Here is an 18,798-nt window from a genome sequence, read left to right as displayed (position 1 = left end):
CTGACCATGTTATCAGCTTGATGACCAAGTGTTGTAATCGAAAACTGGACCCCAAACCCCCGGCCATGTTTCTAATCTTATTAAGAAGGCATTCCACTGATCAGCCTTTGGGGTCCCTTGTCATACATCAGTCCTCAGCGCCCAGGGTGTTCCCGGTCCTATCTCTTGATGCACACCCTTTCCAGAGTGATCCAGCTTTCTGCTCTTGATTGGTATGAAAGTCACCTTGTAAGGTTTGGCTCATATGACTGTGACTGGACCGTTCTGACCTTGGTATAGGAATGCAGAACTGCAGGTAACCGTAATGGTGGCTGAACGGGCCACTGAAGTCTGGCAGACCCACATGGTTGAGCCCCAGGATGTATGTGGGTGTGTTACAAACGCTCAGGTCTCGCCCAGATCCAGCAGCTCAGAGTGATGAACAGGGAGCCTGGGAATCTCTTCTTCAACATGCTCTGCATGTGAGGCTGACGCACAGCCAGGTGGGAGTCATGGTTTTGACCTGCTGCTAAAAGTGTGATATGAAAGCAGCACATCAGCACCAGCGCTGTTATAAACACAGACTCTCGGGCTCTGTTCTAGACCTTCTCAGTCTTCATAAGCATCCCAGTGACTCCTCGGCTCACTGAAGTGGGACTCTTTGATCTTTGTGTCTTCTCCACGTGGGGTCAGACTGTGCAGTGAGTGGGGCTTTGGTCTGATCAGGTCACCCAACAAATATCATTTACATCATATCACCTCCCAGATCTATTTCTCAGTTTACATATTTCACCTGTGCTCCAGGCTTGTCTGACCTTTGCCACCATCACTGTATTTTCAGTAACCCTCAGCTTCAACTCTCCTAATGAACACCTCGGATGCCATTTCCACAAATGTGCTACTTCTGAAGCCTGCTCGTGTCACCGAGGGCTCCACATCTCCACTTCACAGTCTGAGATGTTGGGTGGCATCCTGACCCATCTTTCTCACAACCCAGATGTTACATTAGGAAATGCTGTAAAGTCCATCTCTAAATATATCCAGATCCAAACACTGTGTTACTTTCCTCATCATACCCCATAAAGCTACCAAATTTTCCATCTTAGAACCTGTGCTAGTTTCCCACATTTATCTTCCCACCTATCACCTTCACCTCTTGATTCTGCACAGCAGCCAGACGGAGGCTTCCAAAAAGAAGTTGCACCATGTCAATCTCTGCCCAGAAAGGTCTGGTAATCCCACATCTTACTCAGAGAAAAACCAGTCTTCAGTGACAAGAATAAATATTTGGCAGTTATTTCTTTTTAGGAAAAGTATAGGTTTTTCACTTTGAAAAAAGCAAAAGCACAATGTATCAGTTTAGCTAGAAATCCAGCAGCCAAATATACTACTTGGCCATCAATGTTCCCTTTCCAAATACATTTAGATGCACACTATTTTACAATTATTTCATGATGGTTTTAAATTAAAAGCCATAAAATCTTTAGTTAAATAGCCCCACATCTGGATTGAATCATGGTAGTATAGATATTTTTTAGAAATTCCAGTGTAGGGCCTCCCTGGTGGTGCAAGGGGTTAAGACACAACCTATGATGCTATCCTCAGCCACTGCAGCAAGACTTCGATCCCTGGCCAGCCAGGGAGCTACCCGCATGGTGCAGCGGACCTCTCCTGACTTGCCTGCTGCTCCCCTCAGCAGTGTACTTCAGTCAATCTGCCTGTTCTGTTCCCCACTCTGTTTCTGGTGAATCCTCTCACTCCCCCACTTCTGGCCTGTACCCCAGTTCTTGTATACATAAATAAATAAATCTTAAAAAATAAAGAAATTCCAGTTTATCTATTCATCAGTAAAATGCATTTCACAATGTCCCCAAAGAAGAAGCTTCCTGTGTGTCAGGAGTTGACAGTGTCATCACACCTGCTAGGAAGTGGGTCACTTGCACAGTCACTACTAGATTCCATCAGACCTGCTGTCATACTGAGGCTTCCCGTGAACAAAGTACTACAAGTGGTCATTGCCAGACCAGCAGGAAGACGGAGCTCACTCCTGACACCAGACACCACCTGAATCCTGTACTTATGTTCCCTTGTCATGGTGCTGAGCCTTGGTGCTATTAAGCACAATGAGTTTTCCTTAATGAATTTTGGGAGTTAAAGCAAAGGTATATTACCTGGCTCCCTCAATAATTTACTATCTCTCCAACTTTTTAAAAATTATTGATGAGACTATATAAGTTATAGATTCACTGGCTAGGAAGACACGGTGACCTCTTAGGTCAAACCCTGGTGTTTACCCATGAGGTTGGTTTCTCTTGGTCTCTCACCATGACCATCATCTATCTGTCAGCAGTGCCCTCAATGTGGAGTTTCAAATGCTGTCATTGCTATGTCTCCTGGCTGGATATAGATTATTTCCCCTCATTAAAAATATTTAATAATGGAGCAATAATGTGCTCAGGGTGTCCCCGGTGGTGCAACGGGTTGTGCACAGTGCTACGAAGCTGTCCACAGCCTATGCAGCACAGGTTCACTTCCTGGCCCAACAGAGAGTTATTGACATGGCATGGCAGACCTCTCCTGTCTCACCTGCTGCTCCCCTCAGCAGTGCTTTCAGTCCGTCTGTTTGTTCTGCTCCCCACTCTGTCTGTGGTGAATTCTCTCACCTTCCCGCACCTCTGGCCTATACCCTATTTCTTGTATAAATAATTCTTTAAAGAAAAAATAATGTGCTCAGTCTTTGTAAAGTCAGCATTGAATAATTTCTCTCTCTCTTTTTTGGAAAGATTTATTCATGCACAGAAGAACCGGGGCACAGGCCAGATGCATGGGAGGTGAGAAGATTCACCAGAGCCAGAGCAGGGAACAGAACAGGCAGACTGACGAAATACACTGCTGAGGGGCACAGCGGGCGAGACAGGAGAAGTCTGCCATGCCATGTGGGTTGCTCTGTGGCTGGCGAGGATCGAACTGGCACTGCAGAGGCTGCAGACAGCTACACAGTGCTGCGCTCAACCTTCTGCACCATCAGGGAGGCCCTAATTTCTCATTTTTCACAACCATTTCCTGCTTGCTGCTGTGCTTTTCTTCTGTCACCTTCTTCCATAACTTTGGTCTCTTTCCTTCAAAGGAGGAATGAGCCTCCAATTCTACCCCACAATGTAAATTATTGTTCACAGCTGAAGTCAAAAGAAGAGGTGAATGTCTGTATGGTGAGCTGAGCCACTAATACGTGGCCTTAAGATCTGAAGACATGAAAATCACCATCATGAATGGAAACTGAATGGCTTCGTCAGCACTATCCCCAGGGCCTCAGGGATCAAACCCCTGACCCACACTTACCTGCAACCTGAGTGTAGCTTCCTCTTTGTCCTCCTGTGGGAAGAATCATCATGTGAGACAAGGGAGGAGTCAGCCCGTGCAGTCCTAAAGGAATCTTCTAATCCTGGAATACTTTGACTAAAGACCCAGGTCAGGACTGGGAAAAATGAAGAAAGGAAGTGCGGGGACTGGACCAAATGCCTTCTGGGCAACATGTGTGTGGATGGTACTTCCCATTAACCAGGCAGGGCAAGTTCTCCCTCGGACTTGAAAGCCCCCAGTGGACAAGATCCCCCCAGTCCCTTCCCTACCTGAGTGCTTCTTCCTCCAGATCACAGCTGCAGCCACTGCAGCTCCAGTGAGCACAGCTCCAAGGAGAACCAGGTCAGCAATGATGCTTTTGAAGTTCTCAGAAGGGCTCCTGATTCCCTTGAGAAGAGGCCCTGTGCCCAAGTCCCCCTCCTTACCCCATCTCAAGATAAGGGGCTCCAGCAGCCCCTCATGCTGCACATAGTATGTGTCTCTCTGCTCCTCTCTAGAAGGCACCACCACAGCCAACCACTTCTGGAAGCTTCCATCACCTGCAGGCCTGGCGTCCACCCAATCCATGTCCTGCATCAGCTCTTCCCCATTTCTCTGCCAGTTCAGGCTGATGTCCACAGGGTAAAAGCCCAGGGCCCAGCACCTCGGGGTGACCTCATGCTCAGAGATGGGGTTGTGGGCCACATGTGCCCTTTGGGGGTCTGAGTGGGAAGAATCGGAAATTTTATGGTTTATATTTTCTCCATGGACACTGAAGCAGCTTCATGACGATCCTCAGAATGGACAGGACAATATGCTTGGAAGAAGGAAGCACAACCCCCAGAAACCAGCCTGGTCTGGGAGTCCGGGAGAGTAGGTGAGAGCCTGGGGTAGGATGCGGGTCTCTAAGCATTTTGTTGCTGACTTGGGTGGAGGGTAATGACACAGACAGGCAGGAGTGAGATCTCCAAAAATGCTCTCTGACTAAATATCAAGATCTTGAGGGAGAAACTCATTGTTCCTAAGAAGACTGCCAGTGAAAAGGATCCTATGCAGGGTGATTTCAGGGGGTGTCTCCCCTCTTTCTCAGGAGAAACTGGATTCCTTAACTGTCCCTCAGAAAAAATAGGAGCCGCTGGACCAGTCTCTACTACAGTTTTGAAATGTGACAGACAGCTCCTTCTCTGACCAGAAGGGGGCGCTTTTCTCACCATGATTCCGTTTTCCCTGAGGGGTGTAAGCCTCAGGGAGATGAAAGACTCCTCAGCACCTCTTACTTCTGAGCTGCAGCACCTCCTTCCCCATCTGCAGGAGTCTTGGGAGTCACTCCACGCACCTGCCCTCCAGGTTGTTCATTTTGTGCTTTGCCCAAACTCCTCCTCCACTATGACAGGTGCCATAGCCTCTCGAAATCACTGTGGAATGGGATCTGTGACCTGCCCTGGGCAAATATTGTTCACCATCCTAGCTCTGATTGTAGTAGCTGCGCAGGTCCTCCAGGAGCCATGTAGGGCAGCTTTGAACCTCTGTGCCTCTTGTCTTTGGTTCTGTATCATTGTCCAGATCCTCCTGTCCCATCTGCTCTACCCTGGGCTCCAGCACCTCCACACTGTGACCTGGAGAGTCACTGTCAAACCGCCTGAACTGTGTGTGTCGTCCATGTAGCCCACGGCGATGTGCTGGGGCTCCTTGAGGCTGGGCTGGGAGGTCTTGGTGGTACAGGTCAGAAGCGTGGGAGGGTGAGAGGATTCACCAGGGACAGAGTAGGGAGCAGAACAGGCAGACGGACCGAAGACACTACGGAGGGGAGCAGTGGGCGAGACAGGAGAGGTCTGCTGTGCCATGTGGGCTTCTCCCTGGCCAGCGTAGAATTGAACCAGTGCTGCAGAGCCTGCAGACAGCTTTGCAGTGCGACGCTCAACCACTGTGCCACCGGAGGCCCTGGGAGATCTTGGTTTCGAAAAGCCTTAGATAGTGGGAGCCTGGAGGCAGGAAGGGGTGAAAGCCAGGCTGACCCATCTCCCTGGGTCCTGAGTCCCAGGAAGATGGGGCATGAGGGGAGAAAGTGTTCAGGGAAGGAGGAGCCTCCAGAGCTTGAAAAGGGGCATCAGGTGGAGAAGGAGTGGGACTCAGGGGGACAGAAGAGGGAGCTAGTGTGGGAGGGACAGAAAGGCACTAGGACTGAGAGGAACCGTGGGGGGACAGAGGGGCCTAAGGCAACAGCCTCCACCAGAGAAGCCTTTTCTCTCCCCATCCTGCAGTCACCAGCCTGGGCCTGGGACACAGCCCTGGAGAGAAGCAGCAGGAGGAGGTTGGGGGCCCCATGACCAGCACTGCTGGGGTCTGGGGAGCTTCTGACTCTAGGCTGGTGGACAGAGACTTAACTGGGGGCCATGCTGATTGGCTTCTCTGGGAACCTCCAGGCACTGGGGACTGAGAACTGGGGGGGAGTCACAAGTGTCCAGGGTCCAGCACAGGTGGTGGAGACAGAAGGGAGGCTAAGGGGGCAGTGGGGTATCCCCAACAGTAACCTTCCTGCCCTGGACACAGCCCTGGGGCCTGGAACTATGGGAACCAGACTAGGGCCCTGAGGCTTTGCTCTGCCCCCTCCTCTCCTCACCCAGAGCTTTGTCACACTGTCTCCCCGATTCCAGGCCCAAGGACTGGGTCAGTGCTTCTCAGTCATTTTCCTTTCAGAATCTGCATAAAGTCTTACAGATAAGTGAGGACGCCAAGTATACTTTTGTTTATGAGGTATTACTACCCCTATTTACCACCCTAGGAATAAAGCTGTGTTTAATCATGTAACTATTTCATTTAGAATAATATGTATAACCCAATGCATGTTAACAGAAAGTGTTCTTAACAGAAATAATATTTCTGAAAATAATCGGGGCAATGAGAAGAGTGGATCTTTTGCATTTTATATTTTTGCAATTGTCTTTCTTGTCTGTCTCATTAGAAGACCTTTGCATTTTCATATTTTCTTCTCCATTTGGTCTGTTGTTCTGGTTGAAGTCTATGAAAAAATACACACTGCCTTACTATAACTATGCAGACACTGCCTTACACAAATATGTTGAAGTAGTGATTTCAGACAATTTGAAATATTCCACTTTGATACTACATTAAAACTATACAGGTGGTGTTTTGGTATTTTCTCCAAGGTTAATTGCAAAGTGAAACCTGAAACAGTATCATTGAATATTTCTTATTCTGTTACATTTCCATAGTGTTCTTGTAGAAATAAATTCTGGCCTTTTATCCAGGCAGAGGAAGAACAATCGGTACTTCAGGAATGGTGAGGTCAGCAGCTTTATTATTCATGTATGAGGTCCCAGACCTGGGTAGCCCCATAAGGTTTGAGCACCGGTTTAAAGACCAAGGGCATTTGGTTTGTTTCCAAAGCTTAGCTATTGTAAACAGTGCTGCTATAAACATAGGGGTGCAGGTGCTCTTTGGAATTGATGTTTCGGTGTCCTTTGGGTAAATACCTAGGAGTGCAATTGCTGGATCCTATGGAAGCTCTATGTTTAGTAGGTCCAGAAATCTCCACACAGCTCTCCATAGTGGTTGGACCAGTTTGCACTCCCACCAGCAGTGCAGGAGAGTTCCTTTTTCTCTACATCCTCGCCAACATTTGTGGTTGCTAGTTTTTTTAGTATGTGCCATTCTCACTGGTGTAAGATGGTATCTCATGGTAGTTTTGATTTGCATTTCCCTGATGACAAGTGATGTTCAAAATTTTTTCATATGCCTGTTGGCCATTTGCATTTACTCTTCAGAGATAAAGAAGGTGTGGTACATATACACCATGGAATATTACTCAGCATTCAAAAAAGATAAACACATGCAATTTGCAGCAACATGGATGGAGCTGGAAGGGATCATGCTCAGCGAAATAAGCAAGAAAGAAAAAGAAAAATACCGGATGGTCTCACTCATAGCAGGAATCTAGAAAACTTAAATAAGGGACCAGGAAAAAGAATAACTATAAGAAAGTGAAAATCAAAATCAACAAGCAACTATGAACCAGAGACACTCTATGGGGGTTGGGGGGCGGGGAGGGGAGGGATTGGGGTCAAAATAAGGGGGTTCCAATTGTATGGGGAATATAAAAATAAAATTTATTTTAAAAAAATCAACAAAACAAAACAAAACAAAAAATAAAGACCAAGGGTTCCTTTTATACACAACTGTGTCCATATCTCTTACATTGATAGTGATGTGGTTTTTGTGGTCTGTGGGTTTAGAATGTGGGGTCCTTGGGGTCACTCTGGGAAAGGTTTCACCAGAGCTCCTATTTCAGCGACACATGGAGAATTCTCCAGGCGAGTTTCTCCACGGGACAGAGACACTAGTTATATTTAAAGGGAAGGTTTATTAGGGCAAGAGACAGAAGAGTAAGACACTTACATAGACACAGGTGGGCAGGAAGAGCTGCTCCGAAAGGGACAGGTTTGCTGAGAGAGGCCTGCGTGGTTGCAGGCGAGCGGCCTTGAGGAGAGCTGCCTCCACTGAGGGAAGTCAGTGAGGAGAAGCCTTGGCAGGTACAGGTCATGGCAGGCAGGGAGGCTGCTGCCCTGCGGAGAGAGGTATCTGTCACAGGTGGGCAGAGGGATATAGTCCTTTTCTGTTGGGAGGGGCCACTCCTTGTAAGCTTTAGGGTTAGTGGCTGATTTGGGATAACTTTGCAGAATCTGAAAAAGACCTGAAATTCCACAATGGGCTCAATCTCCATATCTTTACCTTTGGATGCACCCTGGGATACCTGCTTGGATGTTATGCTTTGTAATCTAGGCTTTGGCGCCAAAGGATCTTAGTTTTCACAACTGTGTAGTCTGTGTGGAAGGATCCTAATTTCCACAACTGTGTTGATGGTTATGCTAATCTCTTCTACCCCCATCCTTGTGAGAGCCAGTGTAGGACCAGGATGGCCACAGAGCAGGTTATTTATGATTCGGCAGATGGGGTAAAGGAGAGTCCTGGAGCCCGCATTGGTTTTATTAGGCTTTTATTGAGCTTTACATGTAGTGTGGCAAACAGGTACAGGGTACGCAGGGGTGCCAGGGGGCCAGAAAGCCTGCAGGCCTCCTAGCCCCTGGGAAGTCTTCACTTTGGGCTTCTCTGGCTACTTTCTCCCCTTTTCTCTTCTGCTGCTCTCCTGCTTCTGCTTCTCTGGAGCCTATCTCAATACCCCTCCCATGGCCCACAGAAGTAAACCAGACAGCTTGCAACAATGTAACAACTGCAGGTGCCCCATCAGGCAAGGCAATCCTGATGGTGGAAGGGCAGAAAAGCCTGAAAACCATTTATCCTACAGCCAGGTTTCTGGTCTTGTGGTGCTTCCTTTCTTTAGTTTTTTTCATTCCTGTCCTCCATCAATAGCATCGTTTTCAGCAGTGCAGGGTCAGGACTGGATACAGTGCAGGTTTTCTGATCCCATGCAGACCGGGTAAAGGAGGAGTCAGAGTCCTCCATGGGTTTTTTGCAGGTCTTTTATTGGGGTTCACCAGGCATATGGCAGGCAGGGGTGTTGGGGGGGCGGGACGCTGGCAGGCCTCCCAGCCCCCAGCAAATCCTCACTCTATCTGGGCTCTCTGGTGATCTCGGCTTCTCTTTCGGTTTCGGCTTCAGCTTCTACTGCTGCTGCTGGCATCCCCGGGACACCGCCCTTAAAAAGCACAGTCTTAGCTCAGCTGAATCCCATCTACCTATGCCCACACCCTATTCCAGGTGCCCGCCATCAGGCATGCATTCAGAACAAGGATCCATCATTTATCCTGATGGCGAAAGGGCAGAAAAGCTTGATATTTTCTTTACCCTACAAGCAGGCACAACCATTTGCTGCAAAGTCCCCAGACAAGGGGCGCCAGGCAAGGGGGGCAAGATGAGGTATTTGAGGATGCCCTTTAAGAGACAGGCCAGCTGGTTTACTGCCCAACATTGTAGATAAGAGTGCTCAGGCCCTGGCCATGCATCTTAGAAGGGAAAGAGCTGTGAGTAAGCAAACTTGTTAATTATGCCTGCATGGGAGTGTTCATTGTGTTACAGGGCAGGGAGAGGAGCACCCCAGGCCCCGCAAACCTGCCTGCTCTACATAGGTTCTGTCATCGGCCATATCAAGACAAGACATTTAAGACTGTAATGGAAAGGAAATTGAATACAATTAGTAAACTATATAGAAAAGACAAAGACTATAGTTTCTAAATCCAGCACCCAAAGTTACCCGTCCCCTCATGGGTAAAAGACCACCCGAATGGGATTGGCCCAGAGCGAGGCCCAAAAGCCTGCCACAAATCTAAAGCATCTTTTAGAGGGGACCCACAGAAAAGGATCAGAAATAACCAGACAACCAGACAAGTCTGGAGGGAAAAGAGCAAAATCAAAATCAAGATAAAAGCTAACATTGCTCTCCTCCCCATGGGTCTCTCAACCACGTCTGTTTCAGGACCAAAAGGCAAACGCAGTTTCTTCACATGTCTCTCTGTTCCATGTGCCTCCTCCATGTCTCCTTCTGGCTCCATCCTGCTTCATTTCTTCTTCTGTCTCCTCTCCAGGTTCTTCTCTTCTCTTTAGCTCCACCCTCCTTTGGGTGGGGCGAGGGAACATTTTCCTGGGCACCACTCCATTACAATTGCACCTAGACTGGAAATTCTGCTGGAATCTTTATATTCATTTGCTCAATAATATATTTTCTCATCACTCTCTTCCTTATTGGTTGGGTCTTGTGCTAATGTGTGATTTTTTTTTTTTTAAAGTAATATATTGTTCCACTAAGTTATAAAGTCAAGGTCCATGCAGGAGGCCAAATGCAAAAACCCACCAGGCAGCCCACCTGGGAACAGCCCACCAGGCTTCACTGACCCCCACCATGGGTCCGTGAAGTCCGCCCGGGGCGCAATAAATTTTCCCTTCCTTTGAGAAAGTTTAGCCTGGCTCTCCTTTTCTTTACCAGGCCAAACCTTTCATAAAGCTCTTCAGTATTCATTACACTGGAATCAAATTATTTATTTTTTTAAAAGATTTATTTATTTATGCATACAAGAGCTGGAGAACAGACCAGAGGTGTGGGGGGTGAGAGGATTCACCAGACACAGAGTGGGGAACAGAACAGGCAGATTGACCAAAGGACACTGCTGAGGGTAGCAGTGGGCTAGTCAGGAGAGGTCTGCTATGCCATGTGGGTTGCTCCCTGGCTGGCCTGGGAATCCAGAGCAGATTGAGGCTGCAGAGGCTTCTGATTACCTCATAGGTTGCGTCTTAACCCCTTGCGCCACCAGGGAGGTCCCTGGAATCAAATTATTTAAAAAAAATTTTTTTCACTTTATTTTGCACCACAAATCCCAATAGTAAAAATAGTATTGGAAGTTGTCAAGTTAGTAAATGATGGAGAACAGACTGGAAAGGAGGTTCCCCAAGACCAGAAATCTGGCTCACACAAGGAGCAGGGGGTAGAAGGGATTAACACAGCCACTGACACAGATCTAGAAACCAAGATCCTTAGGCACCAAAGCCTAGATTACAAAACAGAAAATCCAAGCAGGTATCAGACTGCTGTCTAGAGCACAGGCCCAAGGGTAAAGATATGGAGATTGAGCCCATGGTGGAATCTCTGGTCGCTTTCAGATTCTGCACAGTTATCCAAAATCAGCAACTAACCCAAAGGCTCACAAGGAGTGGCCCCTCCCCAACAGAAGACTGTATTAGTGCGGTCTCTGCACAGGCTGGGGTAGCACTCCCTCTGTCCACCTGTGACTATGCAGGTGCCTCTTTTCACCAAATCTCTCCTCCGCAGGGCAGCAGCCTCCTGCCTGCCCATGACCTGTATCATGCCTGCACTTCTCTTCATTGACCTCCCTCAGTGGAGGCAGCTCTCCTCAAGGCCGCCCACTTGCAACCATGCAGGCCTCTCTCAGCAAACCTGTCCCTTTCTGGGCAGCTCTTCCTGCCCACCTGTGTCTATGCAAATATCCTTTACTCTTCTGTCCCTTTCCCTAATAAACCTTTCCCTAATAAACCTGAGCAGCCCCGATACAAAAATGGGTTGCCTGGCTGTGGGTTCTCACCTGCGCGCATAAAAGGGACTTATTTGTACTCCACTACAGGCACACACAAAAGGTTAATAAAAGGGAAAGGGACATGAGGAAATGTACAACACAGGGAGAAAATAGGGAAATAAAGTCTTTAATGCGTCCTACCCTATTCGCCAACCTGGAAACACAAAGGCACTCTCAGAGCTGGCCAAGCGCTGCCAGCTGGCGGAGAGCCAAAAAAAGAGCCCCCCCACCAAAGCCCTCCTGTCTGGTTTTATACCAAACCTGGCTGCTTAACCCCACCCTCAGGTCCCAGCCACCTTCCCTTGGGTGGTGATGGGATTTAGAGTTCCCAGTGTCTTTGGCTTTGGCCTGGGGTGGGGGTGGAGTCCACAAAGCCTGTATGGAATTAGCTTTAGGACATCCTTTTCCCCGTAAAAAACCTTCCCTTTAAATATAACTATTGTCTCTGTCTCCTGAAGAAACTTGCCTGGGGAACTCTCCACGTACGGCTGAAATGGGAGCCCTGGTGACATCTTTCCCAGAGTGACCCCAAGGATCCCTCACTCCAAACCCACTGACTCAAAAACTCCATCATTAGCATATCATAGGTTATTAGTATTCTTTTTAAAAAAGATTTATTTATTTATGCACACAAGAACTGGAGTACAGGCCAGAGGTGTGGCAGGTGAGTGGATTCACCAAAGACAGAGAGTGGGGAGCAGAACAGGCAGATCTACAGAAATCCACTGCTGAGGGGAGCAGCAGGTGAGGCAGGAGAGGTCTGCAGTGCCATGTGAGTTGCTCCCTGGCCAACTTGTGCTGCTGCAGCTACAGGTCACTTCACAGTGCTGATGCTTAACCCCTTGCGCCACCAGGGAGGCCCCAGGTTATTTATATTCTAAAGTAAAGAAGCAATAACATCTTTTAAAAAGGTTTTATTCTAGTAAAGTAAATATTTAAAGCTGTAACCCACGTAACAAAATTATACATGGGATCCGTAATAATTTGTGAGACTGAACAGAGTTTCTGAAAGAAAAATGTCTGAGAATTGCGGACCCAGTCCCTGGGCCTGGACTCAGGGACACGGTGTGGCAAAGGTCTCGGAGCAGGAGAGGAGGGGGCAGCAAAGTCCCAGGTCTCGGGGTGTGGCTGTCTGGGTCTCAGTCCCCAGCGCGGGGTGCAGGGCTGGAAGGTGACTGCTGGGGATTCGCCCTCTCCCCTCGGTTCCGCTTCTGGGCTCACAGCCTGGGCGGGTCCTCCTGCCTGGATACTGGTGAGTCACCCCAGGGCTCACTCCCCATTGCCTGGAGGTCTCCAGAGCAGCCAATCAGCAGCCCCGCGGCTCCCGTTCCAAAGCCCTCGCCCGCCCGCCGGGACTCCGTCTCCCCAGCCCGGGTGGAGGCGCGTCCTGGGGGATGGGGGGCGCAGCCCTCCTGCTCCTGCTCGCGGGGGCCGCGGCCCCGAGGGAGACCCGGGCGGGTGAGTGCGGGTCGGGAGGGGACAGGGCGCTCCCAGAGGCGGGAGCTCGGGCGTGATCGAGGGTGGGAAAGGCGCGACCTCGCCGCCGCCCTAGTTGTCCCCCCACCTCGGCCCCGCCCCGTCCTGGCCCCTTTCCGTCCCCCGAGACCCCAGCCTCCTCTGGCCCCCGAGTCCCGGCCATTTTCGTCCCGCAGCCGCTTTTCACTCTCACTCGTCTTTCACCCACTTTCTGTCTCGTGGGCGCCCCCTGGGACTCGAGCCCCCGAAGGGGAGAAGAACAGGCCGGGTCTCCCCTCCCGCCCCCAGGCCCCCACTCCCTGAGGACTTTCTACACCGCGATGACCCGGCCCGGCCTCGGGGAGCCCCGCTTCATGGCCGTGGGCTACGTGGACGACACACAGTTCGGGCGGTTCGACAGCGACTCCCAGGGCCAGAGTGCGGAGCCGCAGGCGCCCTGGGCGGGGCAGGTGGAGCAGGCGGAGCAGGAGGAGCGGGACGGGAGGACGCGGATCCTAAGGGACAGCGCACTGAGGTACTGAGAGCACCTGGACTCCCTGCGCGGCCTCTACAACCAGAGCGAGACCGGTGAGCTGGCGCGGGGCCGGGCCGGGTCAGCACCCCCATCCCCACGGACGGGGGTCGCCCAGGGTCTCCCCCTCCAGGCTTCTCTGCAACCTGCCCTGGAACAGCCCGCGGGACTGTCACCCCGTTTCATTCTGTTTAGTTTATTCCCGGCGGGAGGGGGCGTGGGCAGGGAGATCCCAGGGTGACGGGGCGGGGACAGGCTCTCACACCTTCCAGAACATGTTTGGCTGCAATATGGGGCCCGACGGGCGCCTCCTCCGGGGGTATGATCAGTTCGCCTAAGACAGCGCTGATTACCTGGCCCTGAACTAGACCCTGCGCTCCTGGACCACTGCGGACACGGCCACTCAGATCACCCGGCGCGAGTGGGAGGCCCGGGGTGAGGCAGAGAAATTCAGGAACTATGCGGAGGGCAGGTGCTTGAGGTGGCTGCGCACATGCCTGGAGTCCGGGAAGGAGACTCTGCAGCGCACGGGTAAGAGGGGCCTGGAGGCCTCCCGGTCCCCCCCTGCCTGGAGTCACTGCGGAAAATGAGTCCTCTCTCTAGTCCCGAGAGGGGGGCTCCCCTGGGGTTCATGTTCTGCACTAGAGAGACTCCCAGAGACTCGGGCTTCTCCTGAAGGACAGTGAAGGGATCCAGTCTCTCCTGAGAAAGACAGACAGTCCCTGACATCACACGTCACCGGGTCCTTTTGACCAGGCGGCCTGTTTGAGAACCACGAGTTTCTCTCTCAGTCTTGTTTCTGGTCTGAGAACATTGTCAGTTATGTGATTCCTGCTTTTCTGTGTCATTCACCTTCCACCCAGGTCAGGAATAAAAAGTCTGTGTTCCACTCCCTCTGCTTCATCCTACCCTGGGCTTTCCTCCTCATTCCACAACTTTCTTAGGAATAGGAGAATCGCACAGATTCCCCAGATTAGCCTGTTTTTTACAGTTTATGCTTCTTCCTGCCACACCAGTTGTCTTGTCCATTGTGAGGATGCTCTCATGAGGATTCTTCAGTGTCCATGGAGGAAACACAAAATGACTTTTCTGATTTACCACCTCAGATCCCCCAAGGACATATGTGACTCACCACCCCACCTCTGAGGATGAGGTCATCCTGAGGTGCTGGGCCCTGGGCTTCTACCCAGTGGACATCACCCTGACCTGGCAGCGAGATGGGGAGGACCTGACCCAGGAGATGGAGCTGGTGGAGACCAGGCCTGGGGGAGATGGAACCTTCCAGAAGTGGGCGGCTGTGGTGGTGCCTTCTGGAGAGGAGCAGAGATACACGTGCCACGTGCAGCATGAGGGACTGCTGGAGCCCCAAGTCCTGAGATGGGGTAAGGAGGAGGATGTCGGCACTGAGGCTGTTCTCAGGGCCATCAGGAGCCCTTCTGGAGACCTTCAGAGAGTCAGGATAAGGTCTGGGGCTCAGGGTATGATCTTCCCTTCCCTTCCAGTGCCCCCTCCTCAGTCCTCCATCCCCACCGCGTGCATCATTGCTGGCCTGGTTCTCCTTGGAGCTGTGCTCACTGGAGCTGCGGTGGCTGCAGCTGTGATGTGGAGGAGGAAGCACTCAGGTAGGGAAAGGAGTGGGGGATCTTGTCCACTGGGGGCTTCCATGTCCCAGGCAGAACTTGCCCTGCCTGTTTATTGGGAAGTGCCATCCACACACATGTGTTGCCCAGAGGGCATTTGCTCCAGTCCCCCCTCACCTCCTTTCTTCTTTTTCCCCAGTCCTGACCTGGGTCTTTAGTCCCAGTTCTGGAAACTTCCCTGTGGTGCAGGATTAGAAGATTCCTTTAGGCTTCTGACCTGACTGCTCCCTGGTCTCACATGATTTTTCTACCCACATGGAGACAAGGAGGAAGCTACACTCAGGCTCTAGGTAAGTGTAGATCAGTGGTTTGACCCTGAGCCCCTGGGGACAGTGTAAATGGACTCCATGGGGGAGTCACCCTCATCTGTCCCTCCTGTGGTGTCATCTCTTACCAGGTTCTGTTTTGTTCTCAACCAGGCAACAATAGTGCCCAGGGCTCTGATGTGTCTCTCAGCCCCTAAAGCATCTTTTAAAATGAATGTGATGAGGGCCCTCCACGGTGGCACAGTGGGTTGAACGTAGTGCTGTGAAGCTGTCCGCAGCCTCCGCAGTGCAGGTTCGATTCCCGGTCAGCCAGGAAGACTCCCACTTGGCAGGGCAGACATCTCCTCTCTCGCCCGCTGCTTCCCTCAGCAGTGCTTTCAGTCCGTCTGTCTGTTCTGCTCCCCACTCTGGTGAATCCTGATTCACCAGATCTGGTGAATCAGGTCTCTGGTGAACCCTTTCACTCTCCCGCGACTTGGGCCTGTACCCCAGCTCTTATATAAATAAAAAAATTTTAAAAAATGAATGTAATGAGGCTTCTGTTGTTCACACCCTGGACAGCACCTGGTATTGTGCAGAGTTTGCATTTTCAGTCTCTCCTAGGTGTGATGGTGTCACTGTTCTTAACTGTGATAGTGAGCATTTGTTCATATTTTCACTTTTCTATGAATACAGTTGCCGTTTGTATAGAAGTTTTGTACATTTTTACAGATGAGGTGCCATTCATTTATTACACTATTTTTGTCCTTATTAAAATTGGGTTATTTCTTTCTGATCATTGAGTTTTCGGCATTATTTGTAGATACAGTCCTTTGTCAGATTCGTGATTTGCAAATGTTTCCCCCCAACTCTGTGACCTGAACTCCTTTACTGATGGGAAAACGAACACTATTGCCCAGACAGGAGCATGGAGATACATATATTTGGAAGAGAAAAGATAAATTGCTAGGTTTTGAGCAGATACTGGCTGATTGGGGTGTTGGGGGTGGAGGGGAATGACTTACGCGTATCCTTGAGTGTTATTTAAATGTCCTTGTATGAGCATGAAATATGCTTTCTAAAGTAAATTACACTTCATTCCTCAACTTATAAAACTCTTCACACATCATGACCAAATCACGTGTTAAGACCAGACTGACACGTGGGTTACAAGTAATGGACCTGCTCGTCATAGTTGCAAAGTCATGGTTTCCCTTTATCATGACCAAACTAGGTGTTAAGACCAGACTGACATGTGGGTTACAATAGACCTGCTCGTCATAGTTGCAAAGTCATGGTTTCCCTTGTGTCCGTTCTTGGGGTGTTGGACACATGTGTAATGTCCTGTGTCCATCATGAGAATATCATACAGAGTATTTTCACTGCCCATAGTGTCTTCTGTGCTCCAAGGAAGCAAAAGCAAAAAGAAACCAGTGGAATCACATCAGACTAAAAAGCTTCTACATAGTGAAGGAAGCTATCGTTAAAATGAAAAGACAGTATCAAATTGGAGAAACTATTTGTACATCATCAATCCAACATGGATATAATATCCAAGATCTACAAAGAACTCCAAAACAAGAAAACACCTTAAAACAGAGGAGAGGAGCTAAATAGGTACTTTTCTAAAAAAGATACACATGTGGCCAATAGATATATGGATACAAGTTTATCATCATGTGCTGTCAGAAAAATGCCAATTCAAACCACAATGAAGGCCTCCCCTGGTGGCGCAGCGGGTGAGCACTGGGCTGCGAAGCTGCCAGCAGCCTCTGCAAGCCAGTTTGATCCGCGGCCGCAGGCGAGGGTCCCACATGGTGCAACAGACCTCACCTGCCCCTCCTGCTGCTCCCCTCAGCAGTGTATTTCTTCGTCAGCCTGCCTATTCTGTTCCCTGCTCTGGCTTTGGTGAATTCTCTCACCCTCCTGCGCTTCTTACTGTACCCAGTGCTTGTATAAATAAATAAATAAATCTTTAAAAAATAAATAAAACCACAGTGAGTTCCCACCTCACATCTGTGAGAATGACCCATTGAAAGGTGTGGAGAAAAAGGAACTCTGGCACATGGTGGGTGGGAATGATGTCTTGTCCTGTCAGTGGGCAGAATGAGGGGTTCCCTGGACCTTCAAAACTGCACACTCTACATGGGATCTGCCATCAGCTGCATAAAGACAAAACATACACTAAAGTGTAAGACCTTCAATAGAAAAGAACTTTAATACAATTACTATAAAATAGAGAATCAGTGTGCAATAGAGAGAGAAGAAGAGAAAGAATATAGTTAGTATAGTTCCCAAGTGAAGCACCCAAAGTTACCCGTACCCTCATGGGTCAATGCCCAGCCAAACAGGCTGGGCCCAAAGCAGGCCCACTGGGGCCCGAACGCCTGCCACAAGGCTAAGGCACCTACTGGTAGAGACCCATGGGACAGGGGCAGGAGGGGCCAGGCAAGTCTGGAAGGAAAAGAACAAAATCTAAATCCATGACAAGATAACAGCGGTCATTGTCAGCCTCCCCATGAGTCTCTCACCCATGTTTTTAATCTCTTTCACATGTCTCTTTCCATGTCCCCAACTCCATGGCACAAGTCCAAGTGAGAAGCAAGGCGTGGTTTCTTCTTCACATGTCTCTCTGCTCCATGCACCTCCTCAGTCTCCTTTCCCCATCTTGCTCCATGTCTTCCTCCTCTTCCTTAGCTTCTCATCCCTGCTCAGCCTCACCTTTCCTTAGGCGGGGCGGTAACTTGGTACCTCTGTTTTCTATGGATAGCACATTGGTCCTGCCCCTATGGGGAAAAAAAAAAATGAAGGTTCCTCAAAATAGACCTGTCATATGGTCAAGGATCCCATTCCATGGTATTTATCCAAAGAAGTTAAAACACTAATTCCAAGGAATATGCACCTCCTACAGTCACTGCGGCACTGTCTACCATAACCAAGCTATGGAGACAACCTAAGTGCCCAACGGCAGATGAGGGGATAAAGAACACAAGCTATACACACTATGGAATACTACTCAGCTATGAAAAAGATGAAATATTGAATTTGCAACAACATGATAGATATGGATGGGATTATGCTAAGTGAAATAAATTTGAAGGAAAAAGTTATATACAGATGATTTCATTCATATTTGGAATATAAAGAAACAAAGTTGGGACAGATGAAACTAAACCAAAACATATTCTATATATATGACTGTAGAATTGAAGCTATGGCTGGGGGTAAGAGTAGGAAACAAAGTAGGAAGAGGGCCCGATGGACTGTAGTGAAGACTATGGGTGCCCTTAGGGTGGGTGTGATGTGGTAACAAACATCTGAAGAGATGTGACCCTTGCCTCTGAACACATGCAGTGTGTAAACCAATGCTAACCTCAACTGAATAATACAATGAGGGGGAAAAGAAAAGAAAAAGGTAAATTGTCTCCTCTATTGGTCACTGACCTCAGGACTTGGCCTTCGCCTCCTCACTGCCATGCAGGGTGAGGGGCTGGTTGCCCACAAGGGCAGAGGCAGGAGGTGCAGGGACTCCTGGGGCTGCCCAGGCA

At 49.5% G+C, this 18,798-nt stretch overlaps 1 pseudogene across 1 annotated transcript in view; it reads left to right on the top strand.

Moving 5' to 3' along the window:
* The first annotated feature begins 304 nt into the window (after positions 1 to 304).
* Positions 305 to 18,798, top strand: part of LOC311188292 (class I histocompatibility antigen, Gogo-C*0101/C*0102 alpha chain-like) — a 126,310-nt pseudogene continuing 107,816 nt past the window's right edge. Inside the window, exons 1-3 of the transcript in view lie at positions 305 to 365; positions 13,561 to 13,896; positions 14,472 to 14,747. The product of the transcript in view is annotated as a class I histocompatibility antigen, Gogo-C*0101/C*0102 alpha chain-like (transcript). The remainder of the gene's footprint in view (positions 366 to 13,560; positions 13,897 to 14,471; positions 14,748 to 18,798) is intronic.

The sequence above is a fragment of the Talpa europaea genome (genome assembly GCF_964194135.1).
Source record: "Talpa europaea genome assembly, chromosome: 2".
NCBI lineage: Eukaryota > Metazoa > Chordata > Mammalia > Eulipotyphla > Talpidae > Talpa > Talpa europaea.
Note: the sequence above shows the minus strand (reverse complement) of the source record. Positions and strands in the feature narration are given on the sequence as shown.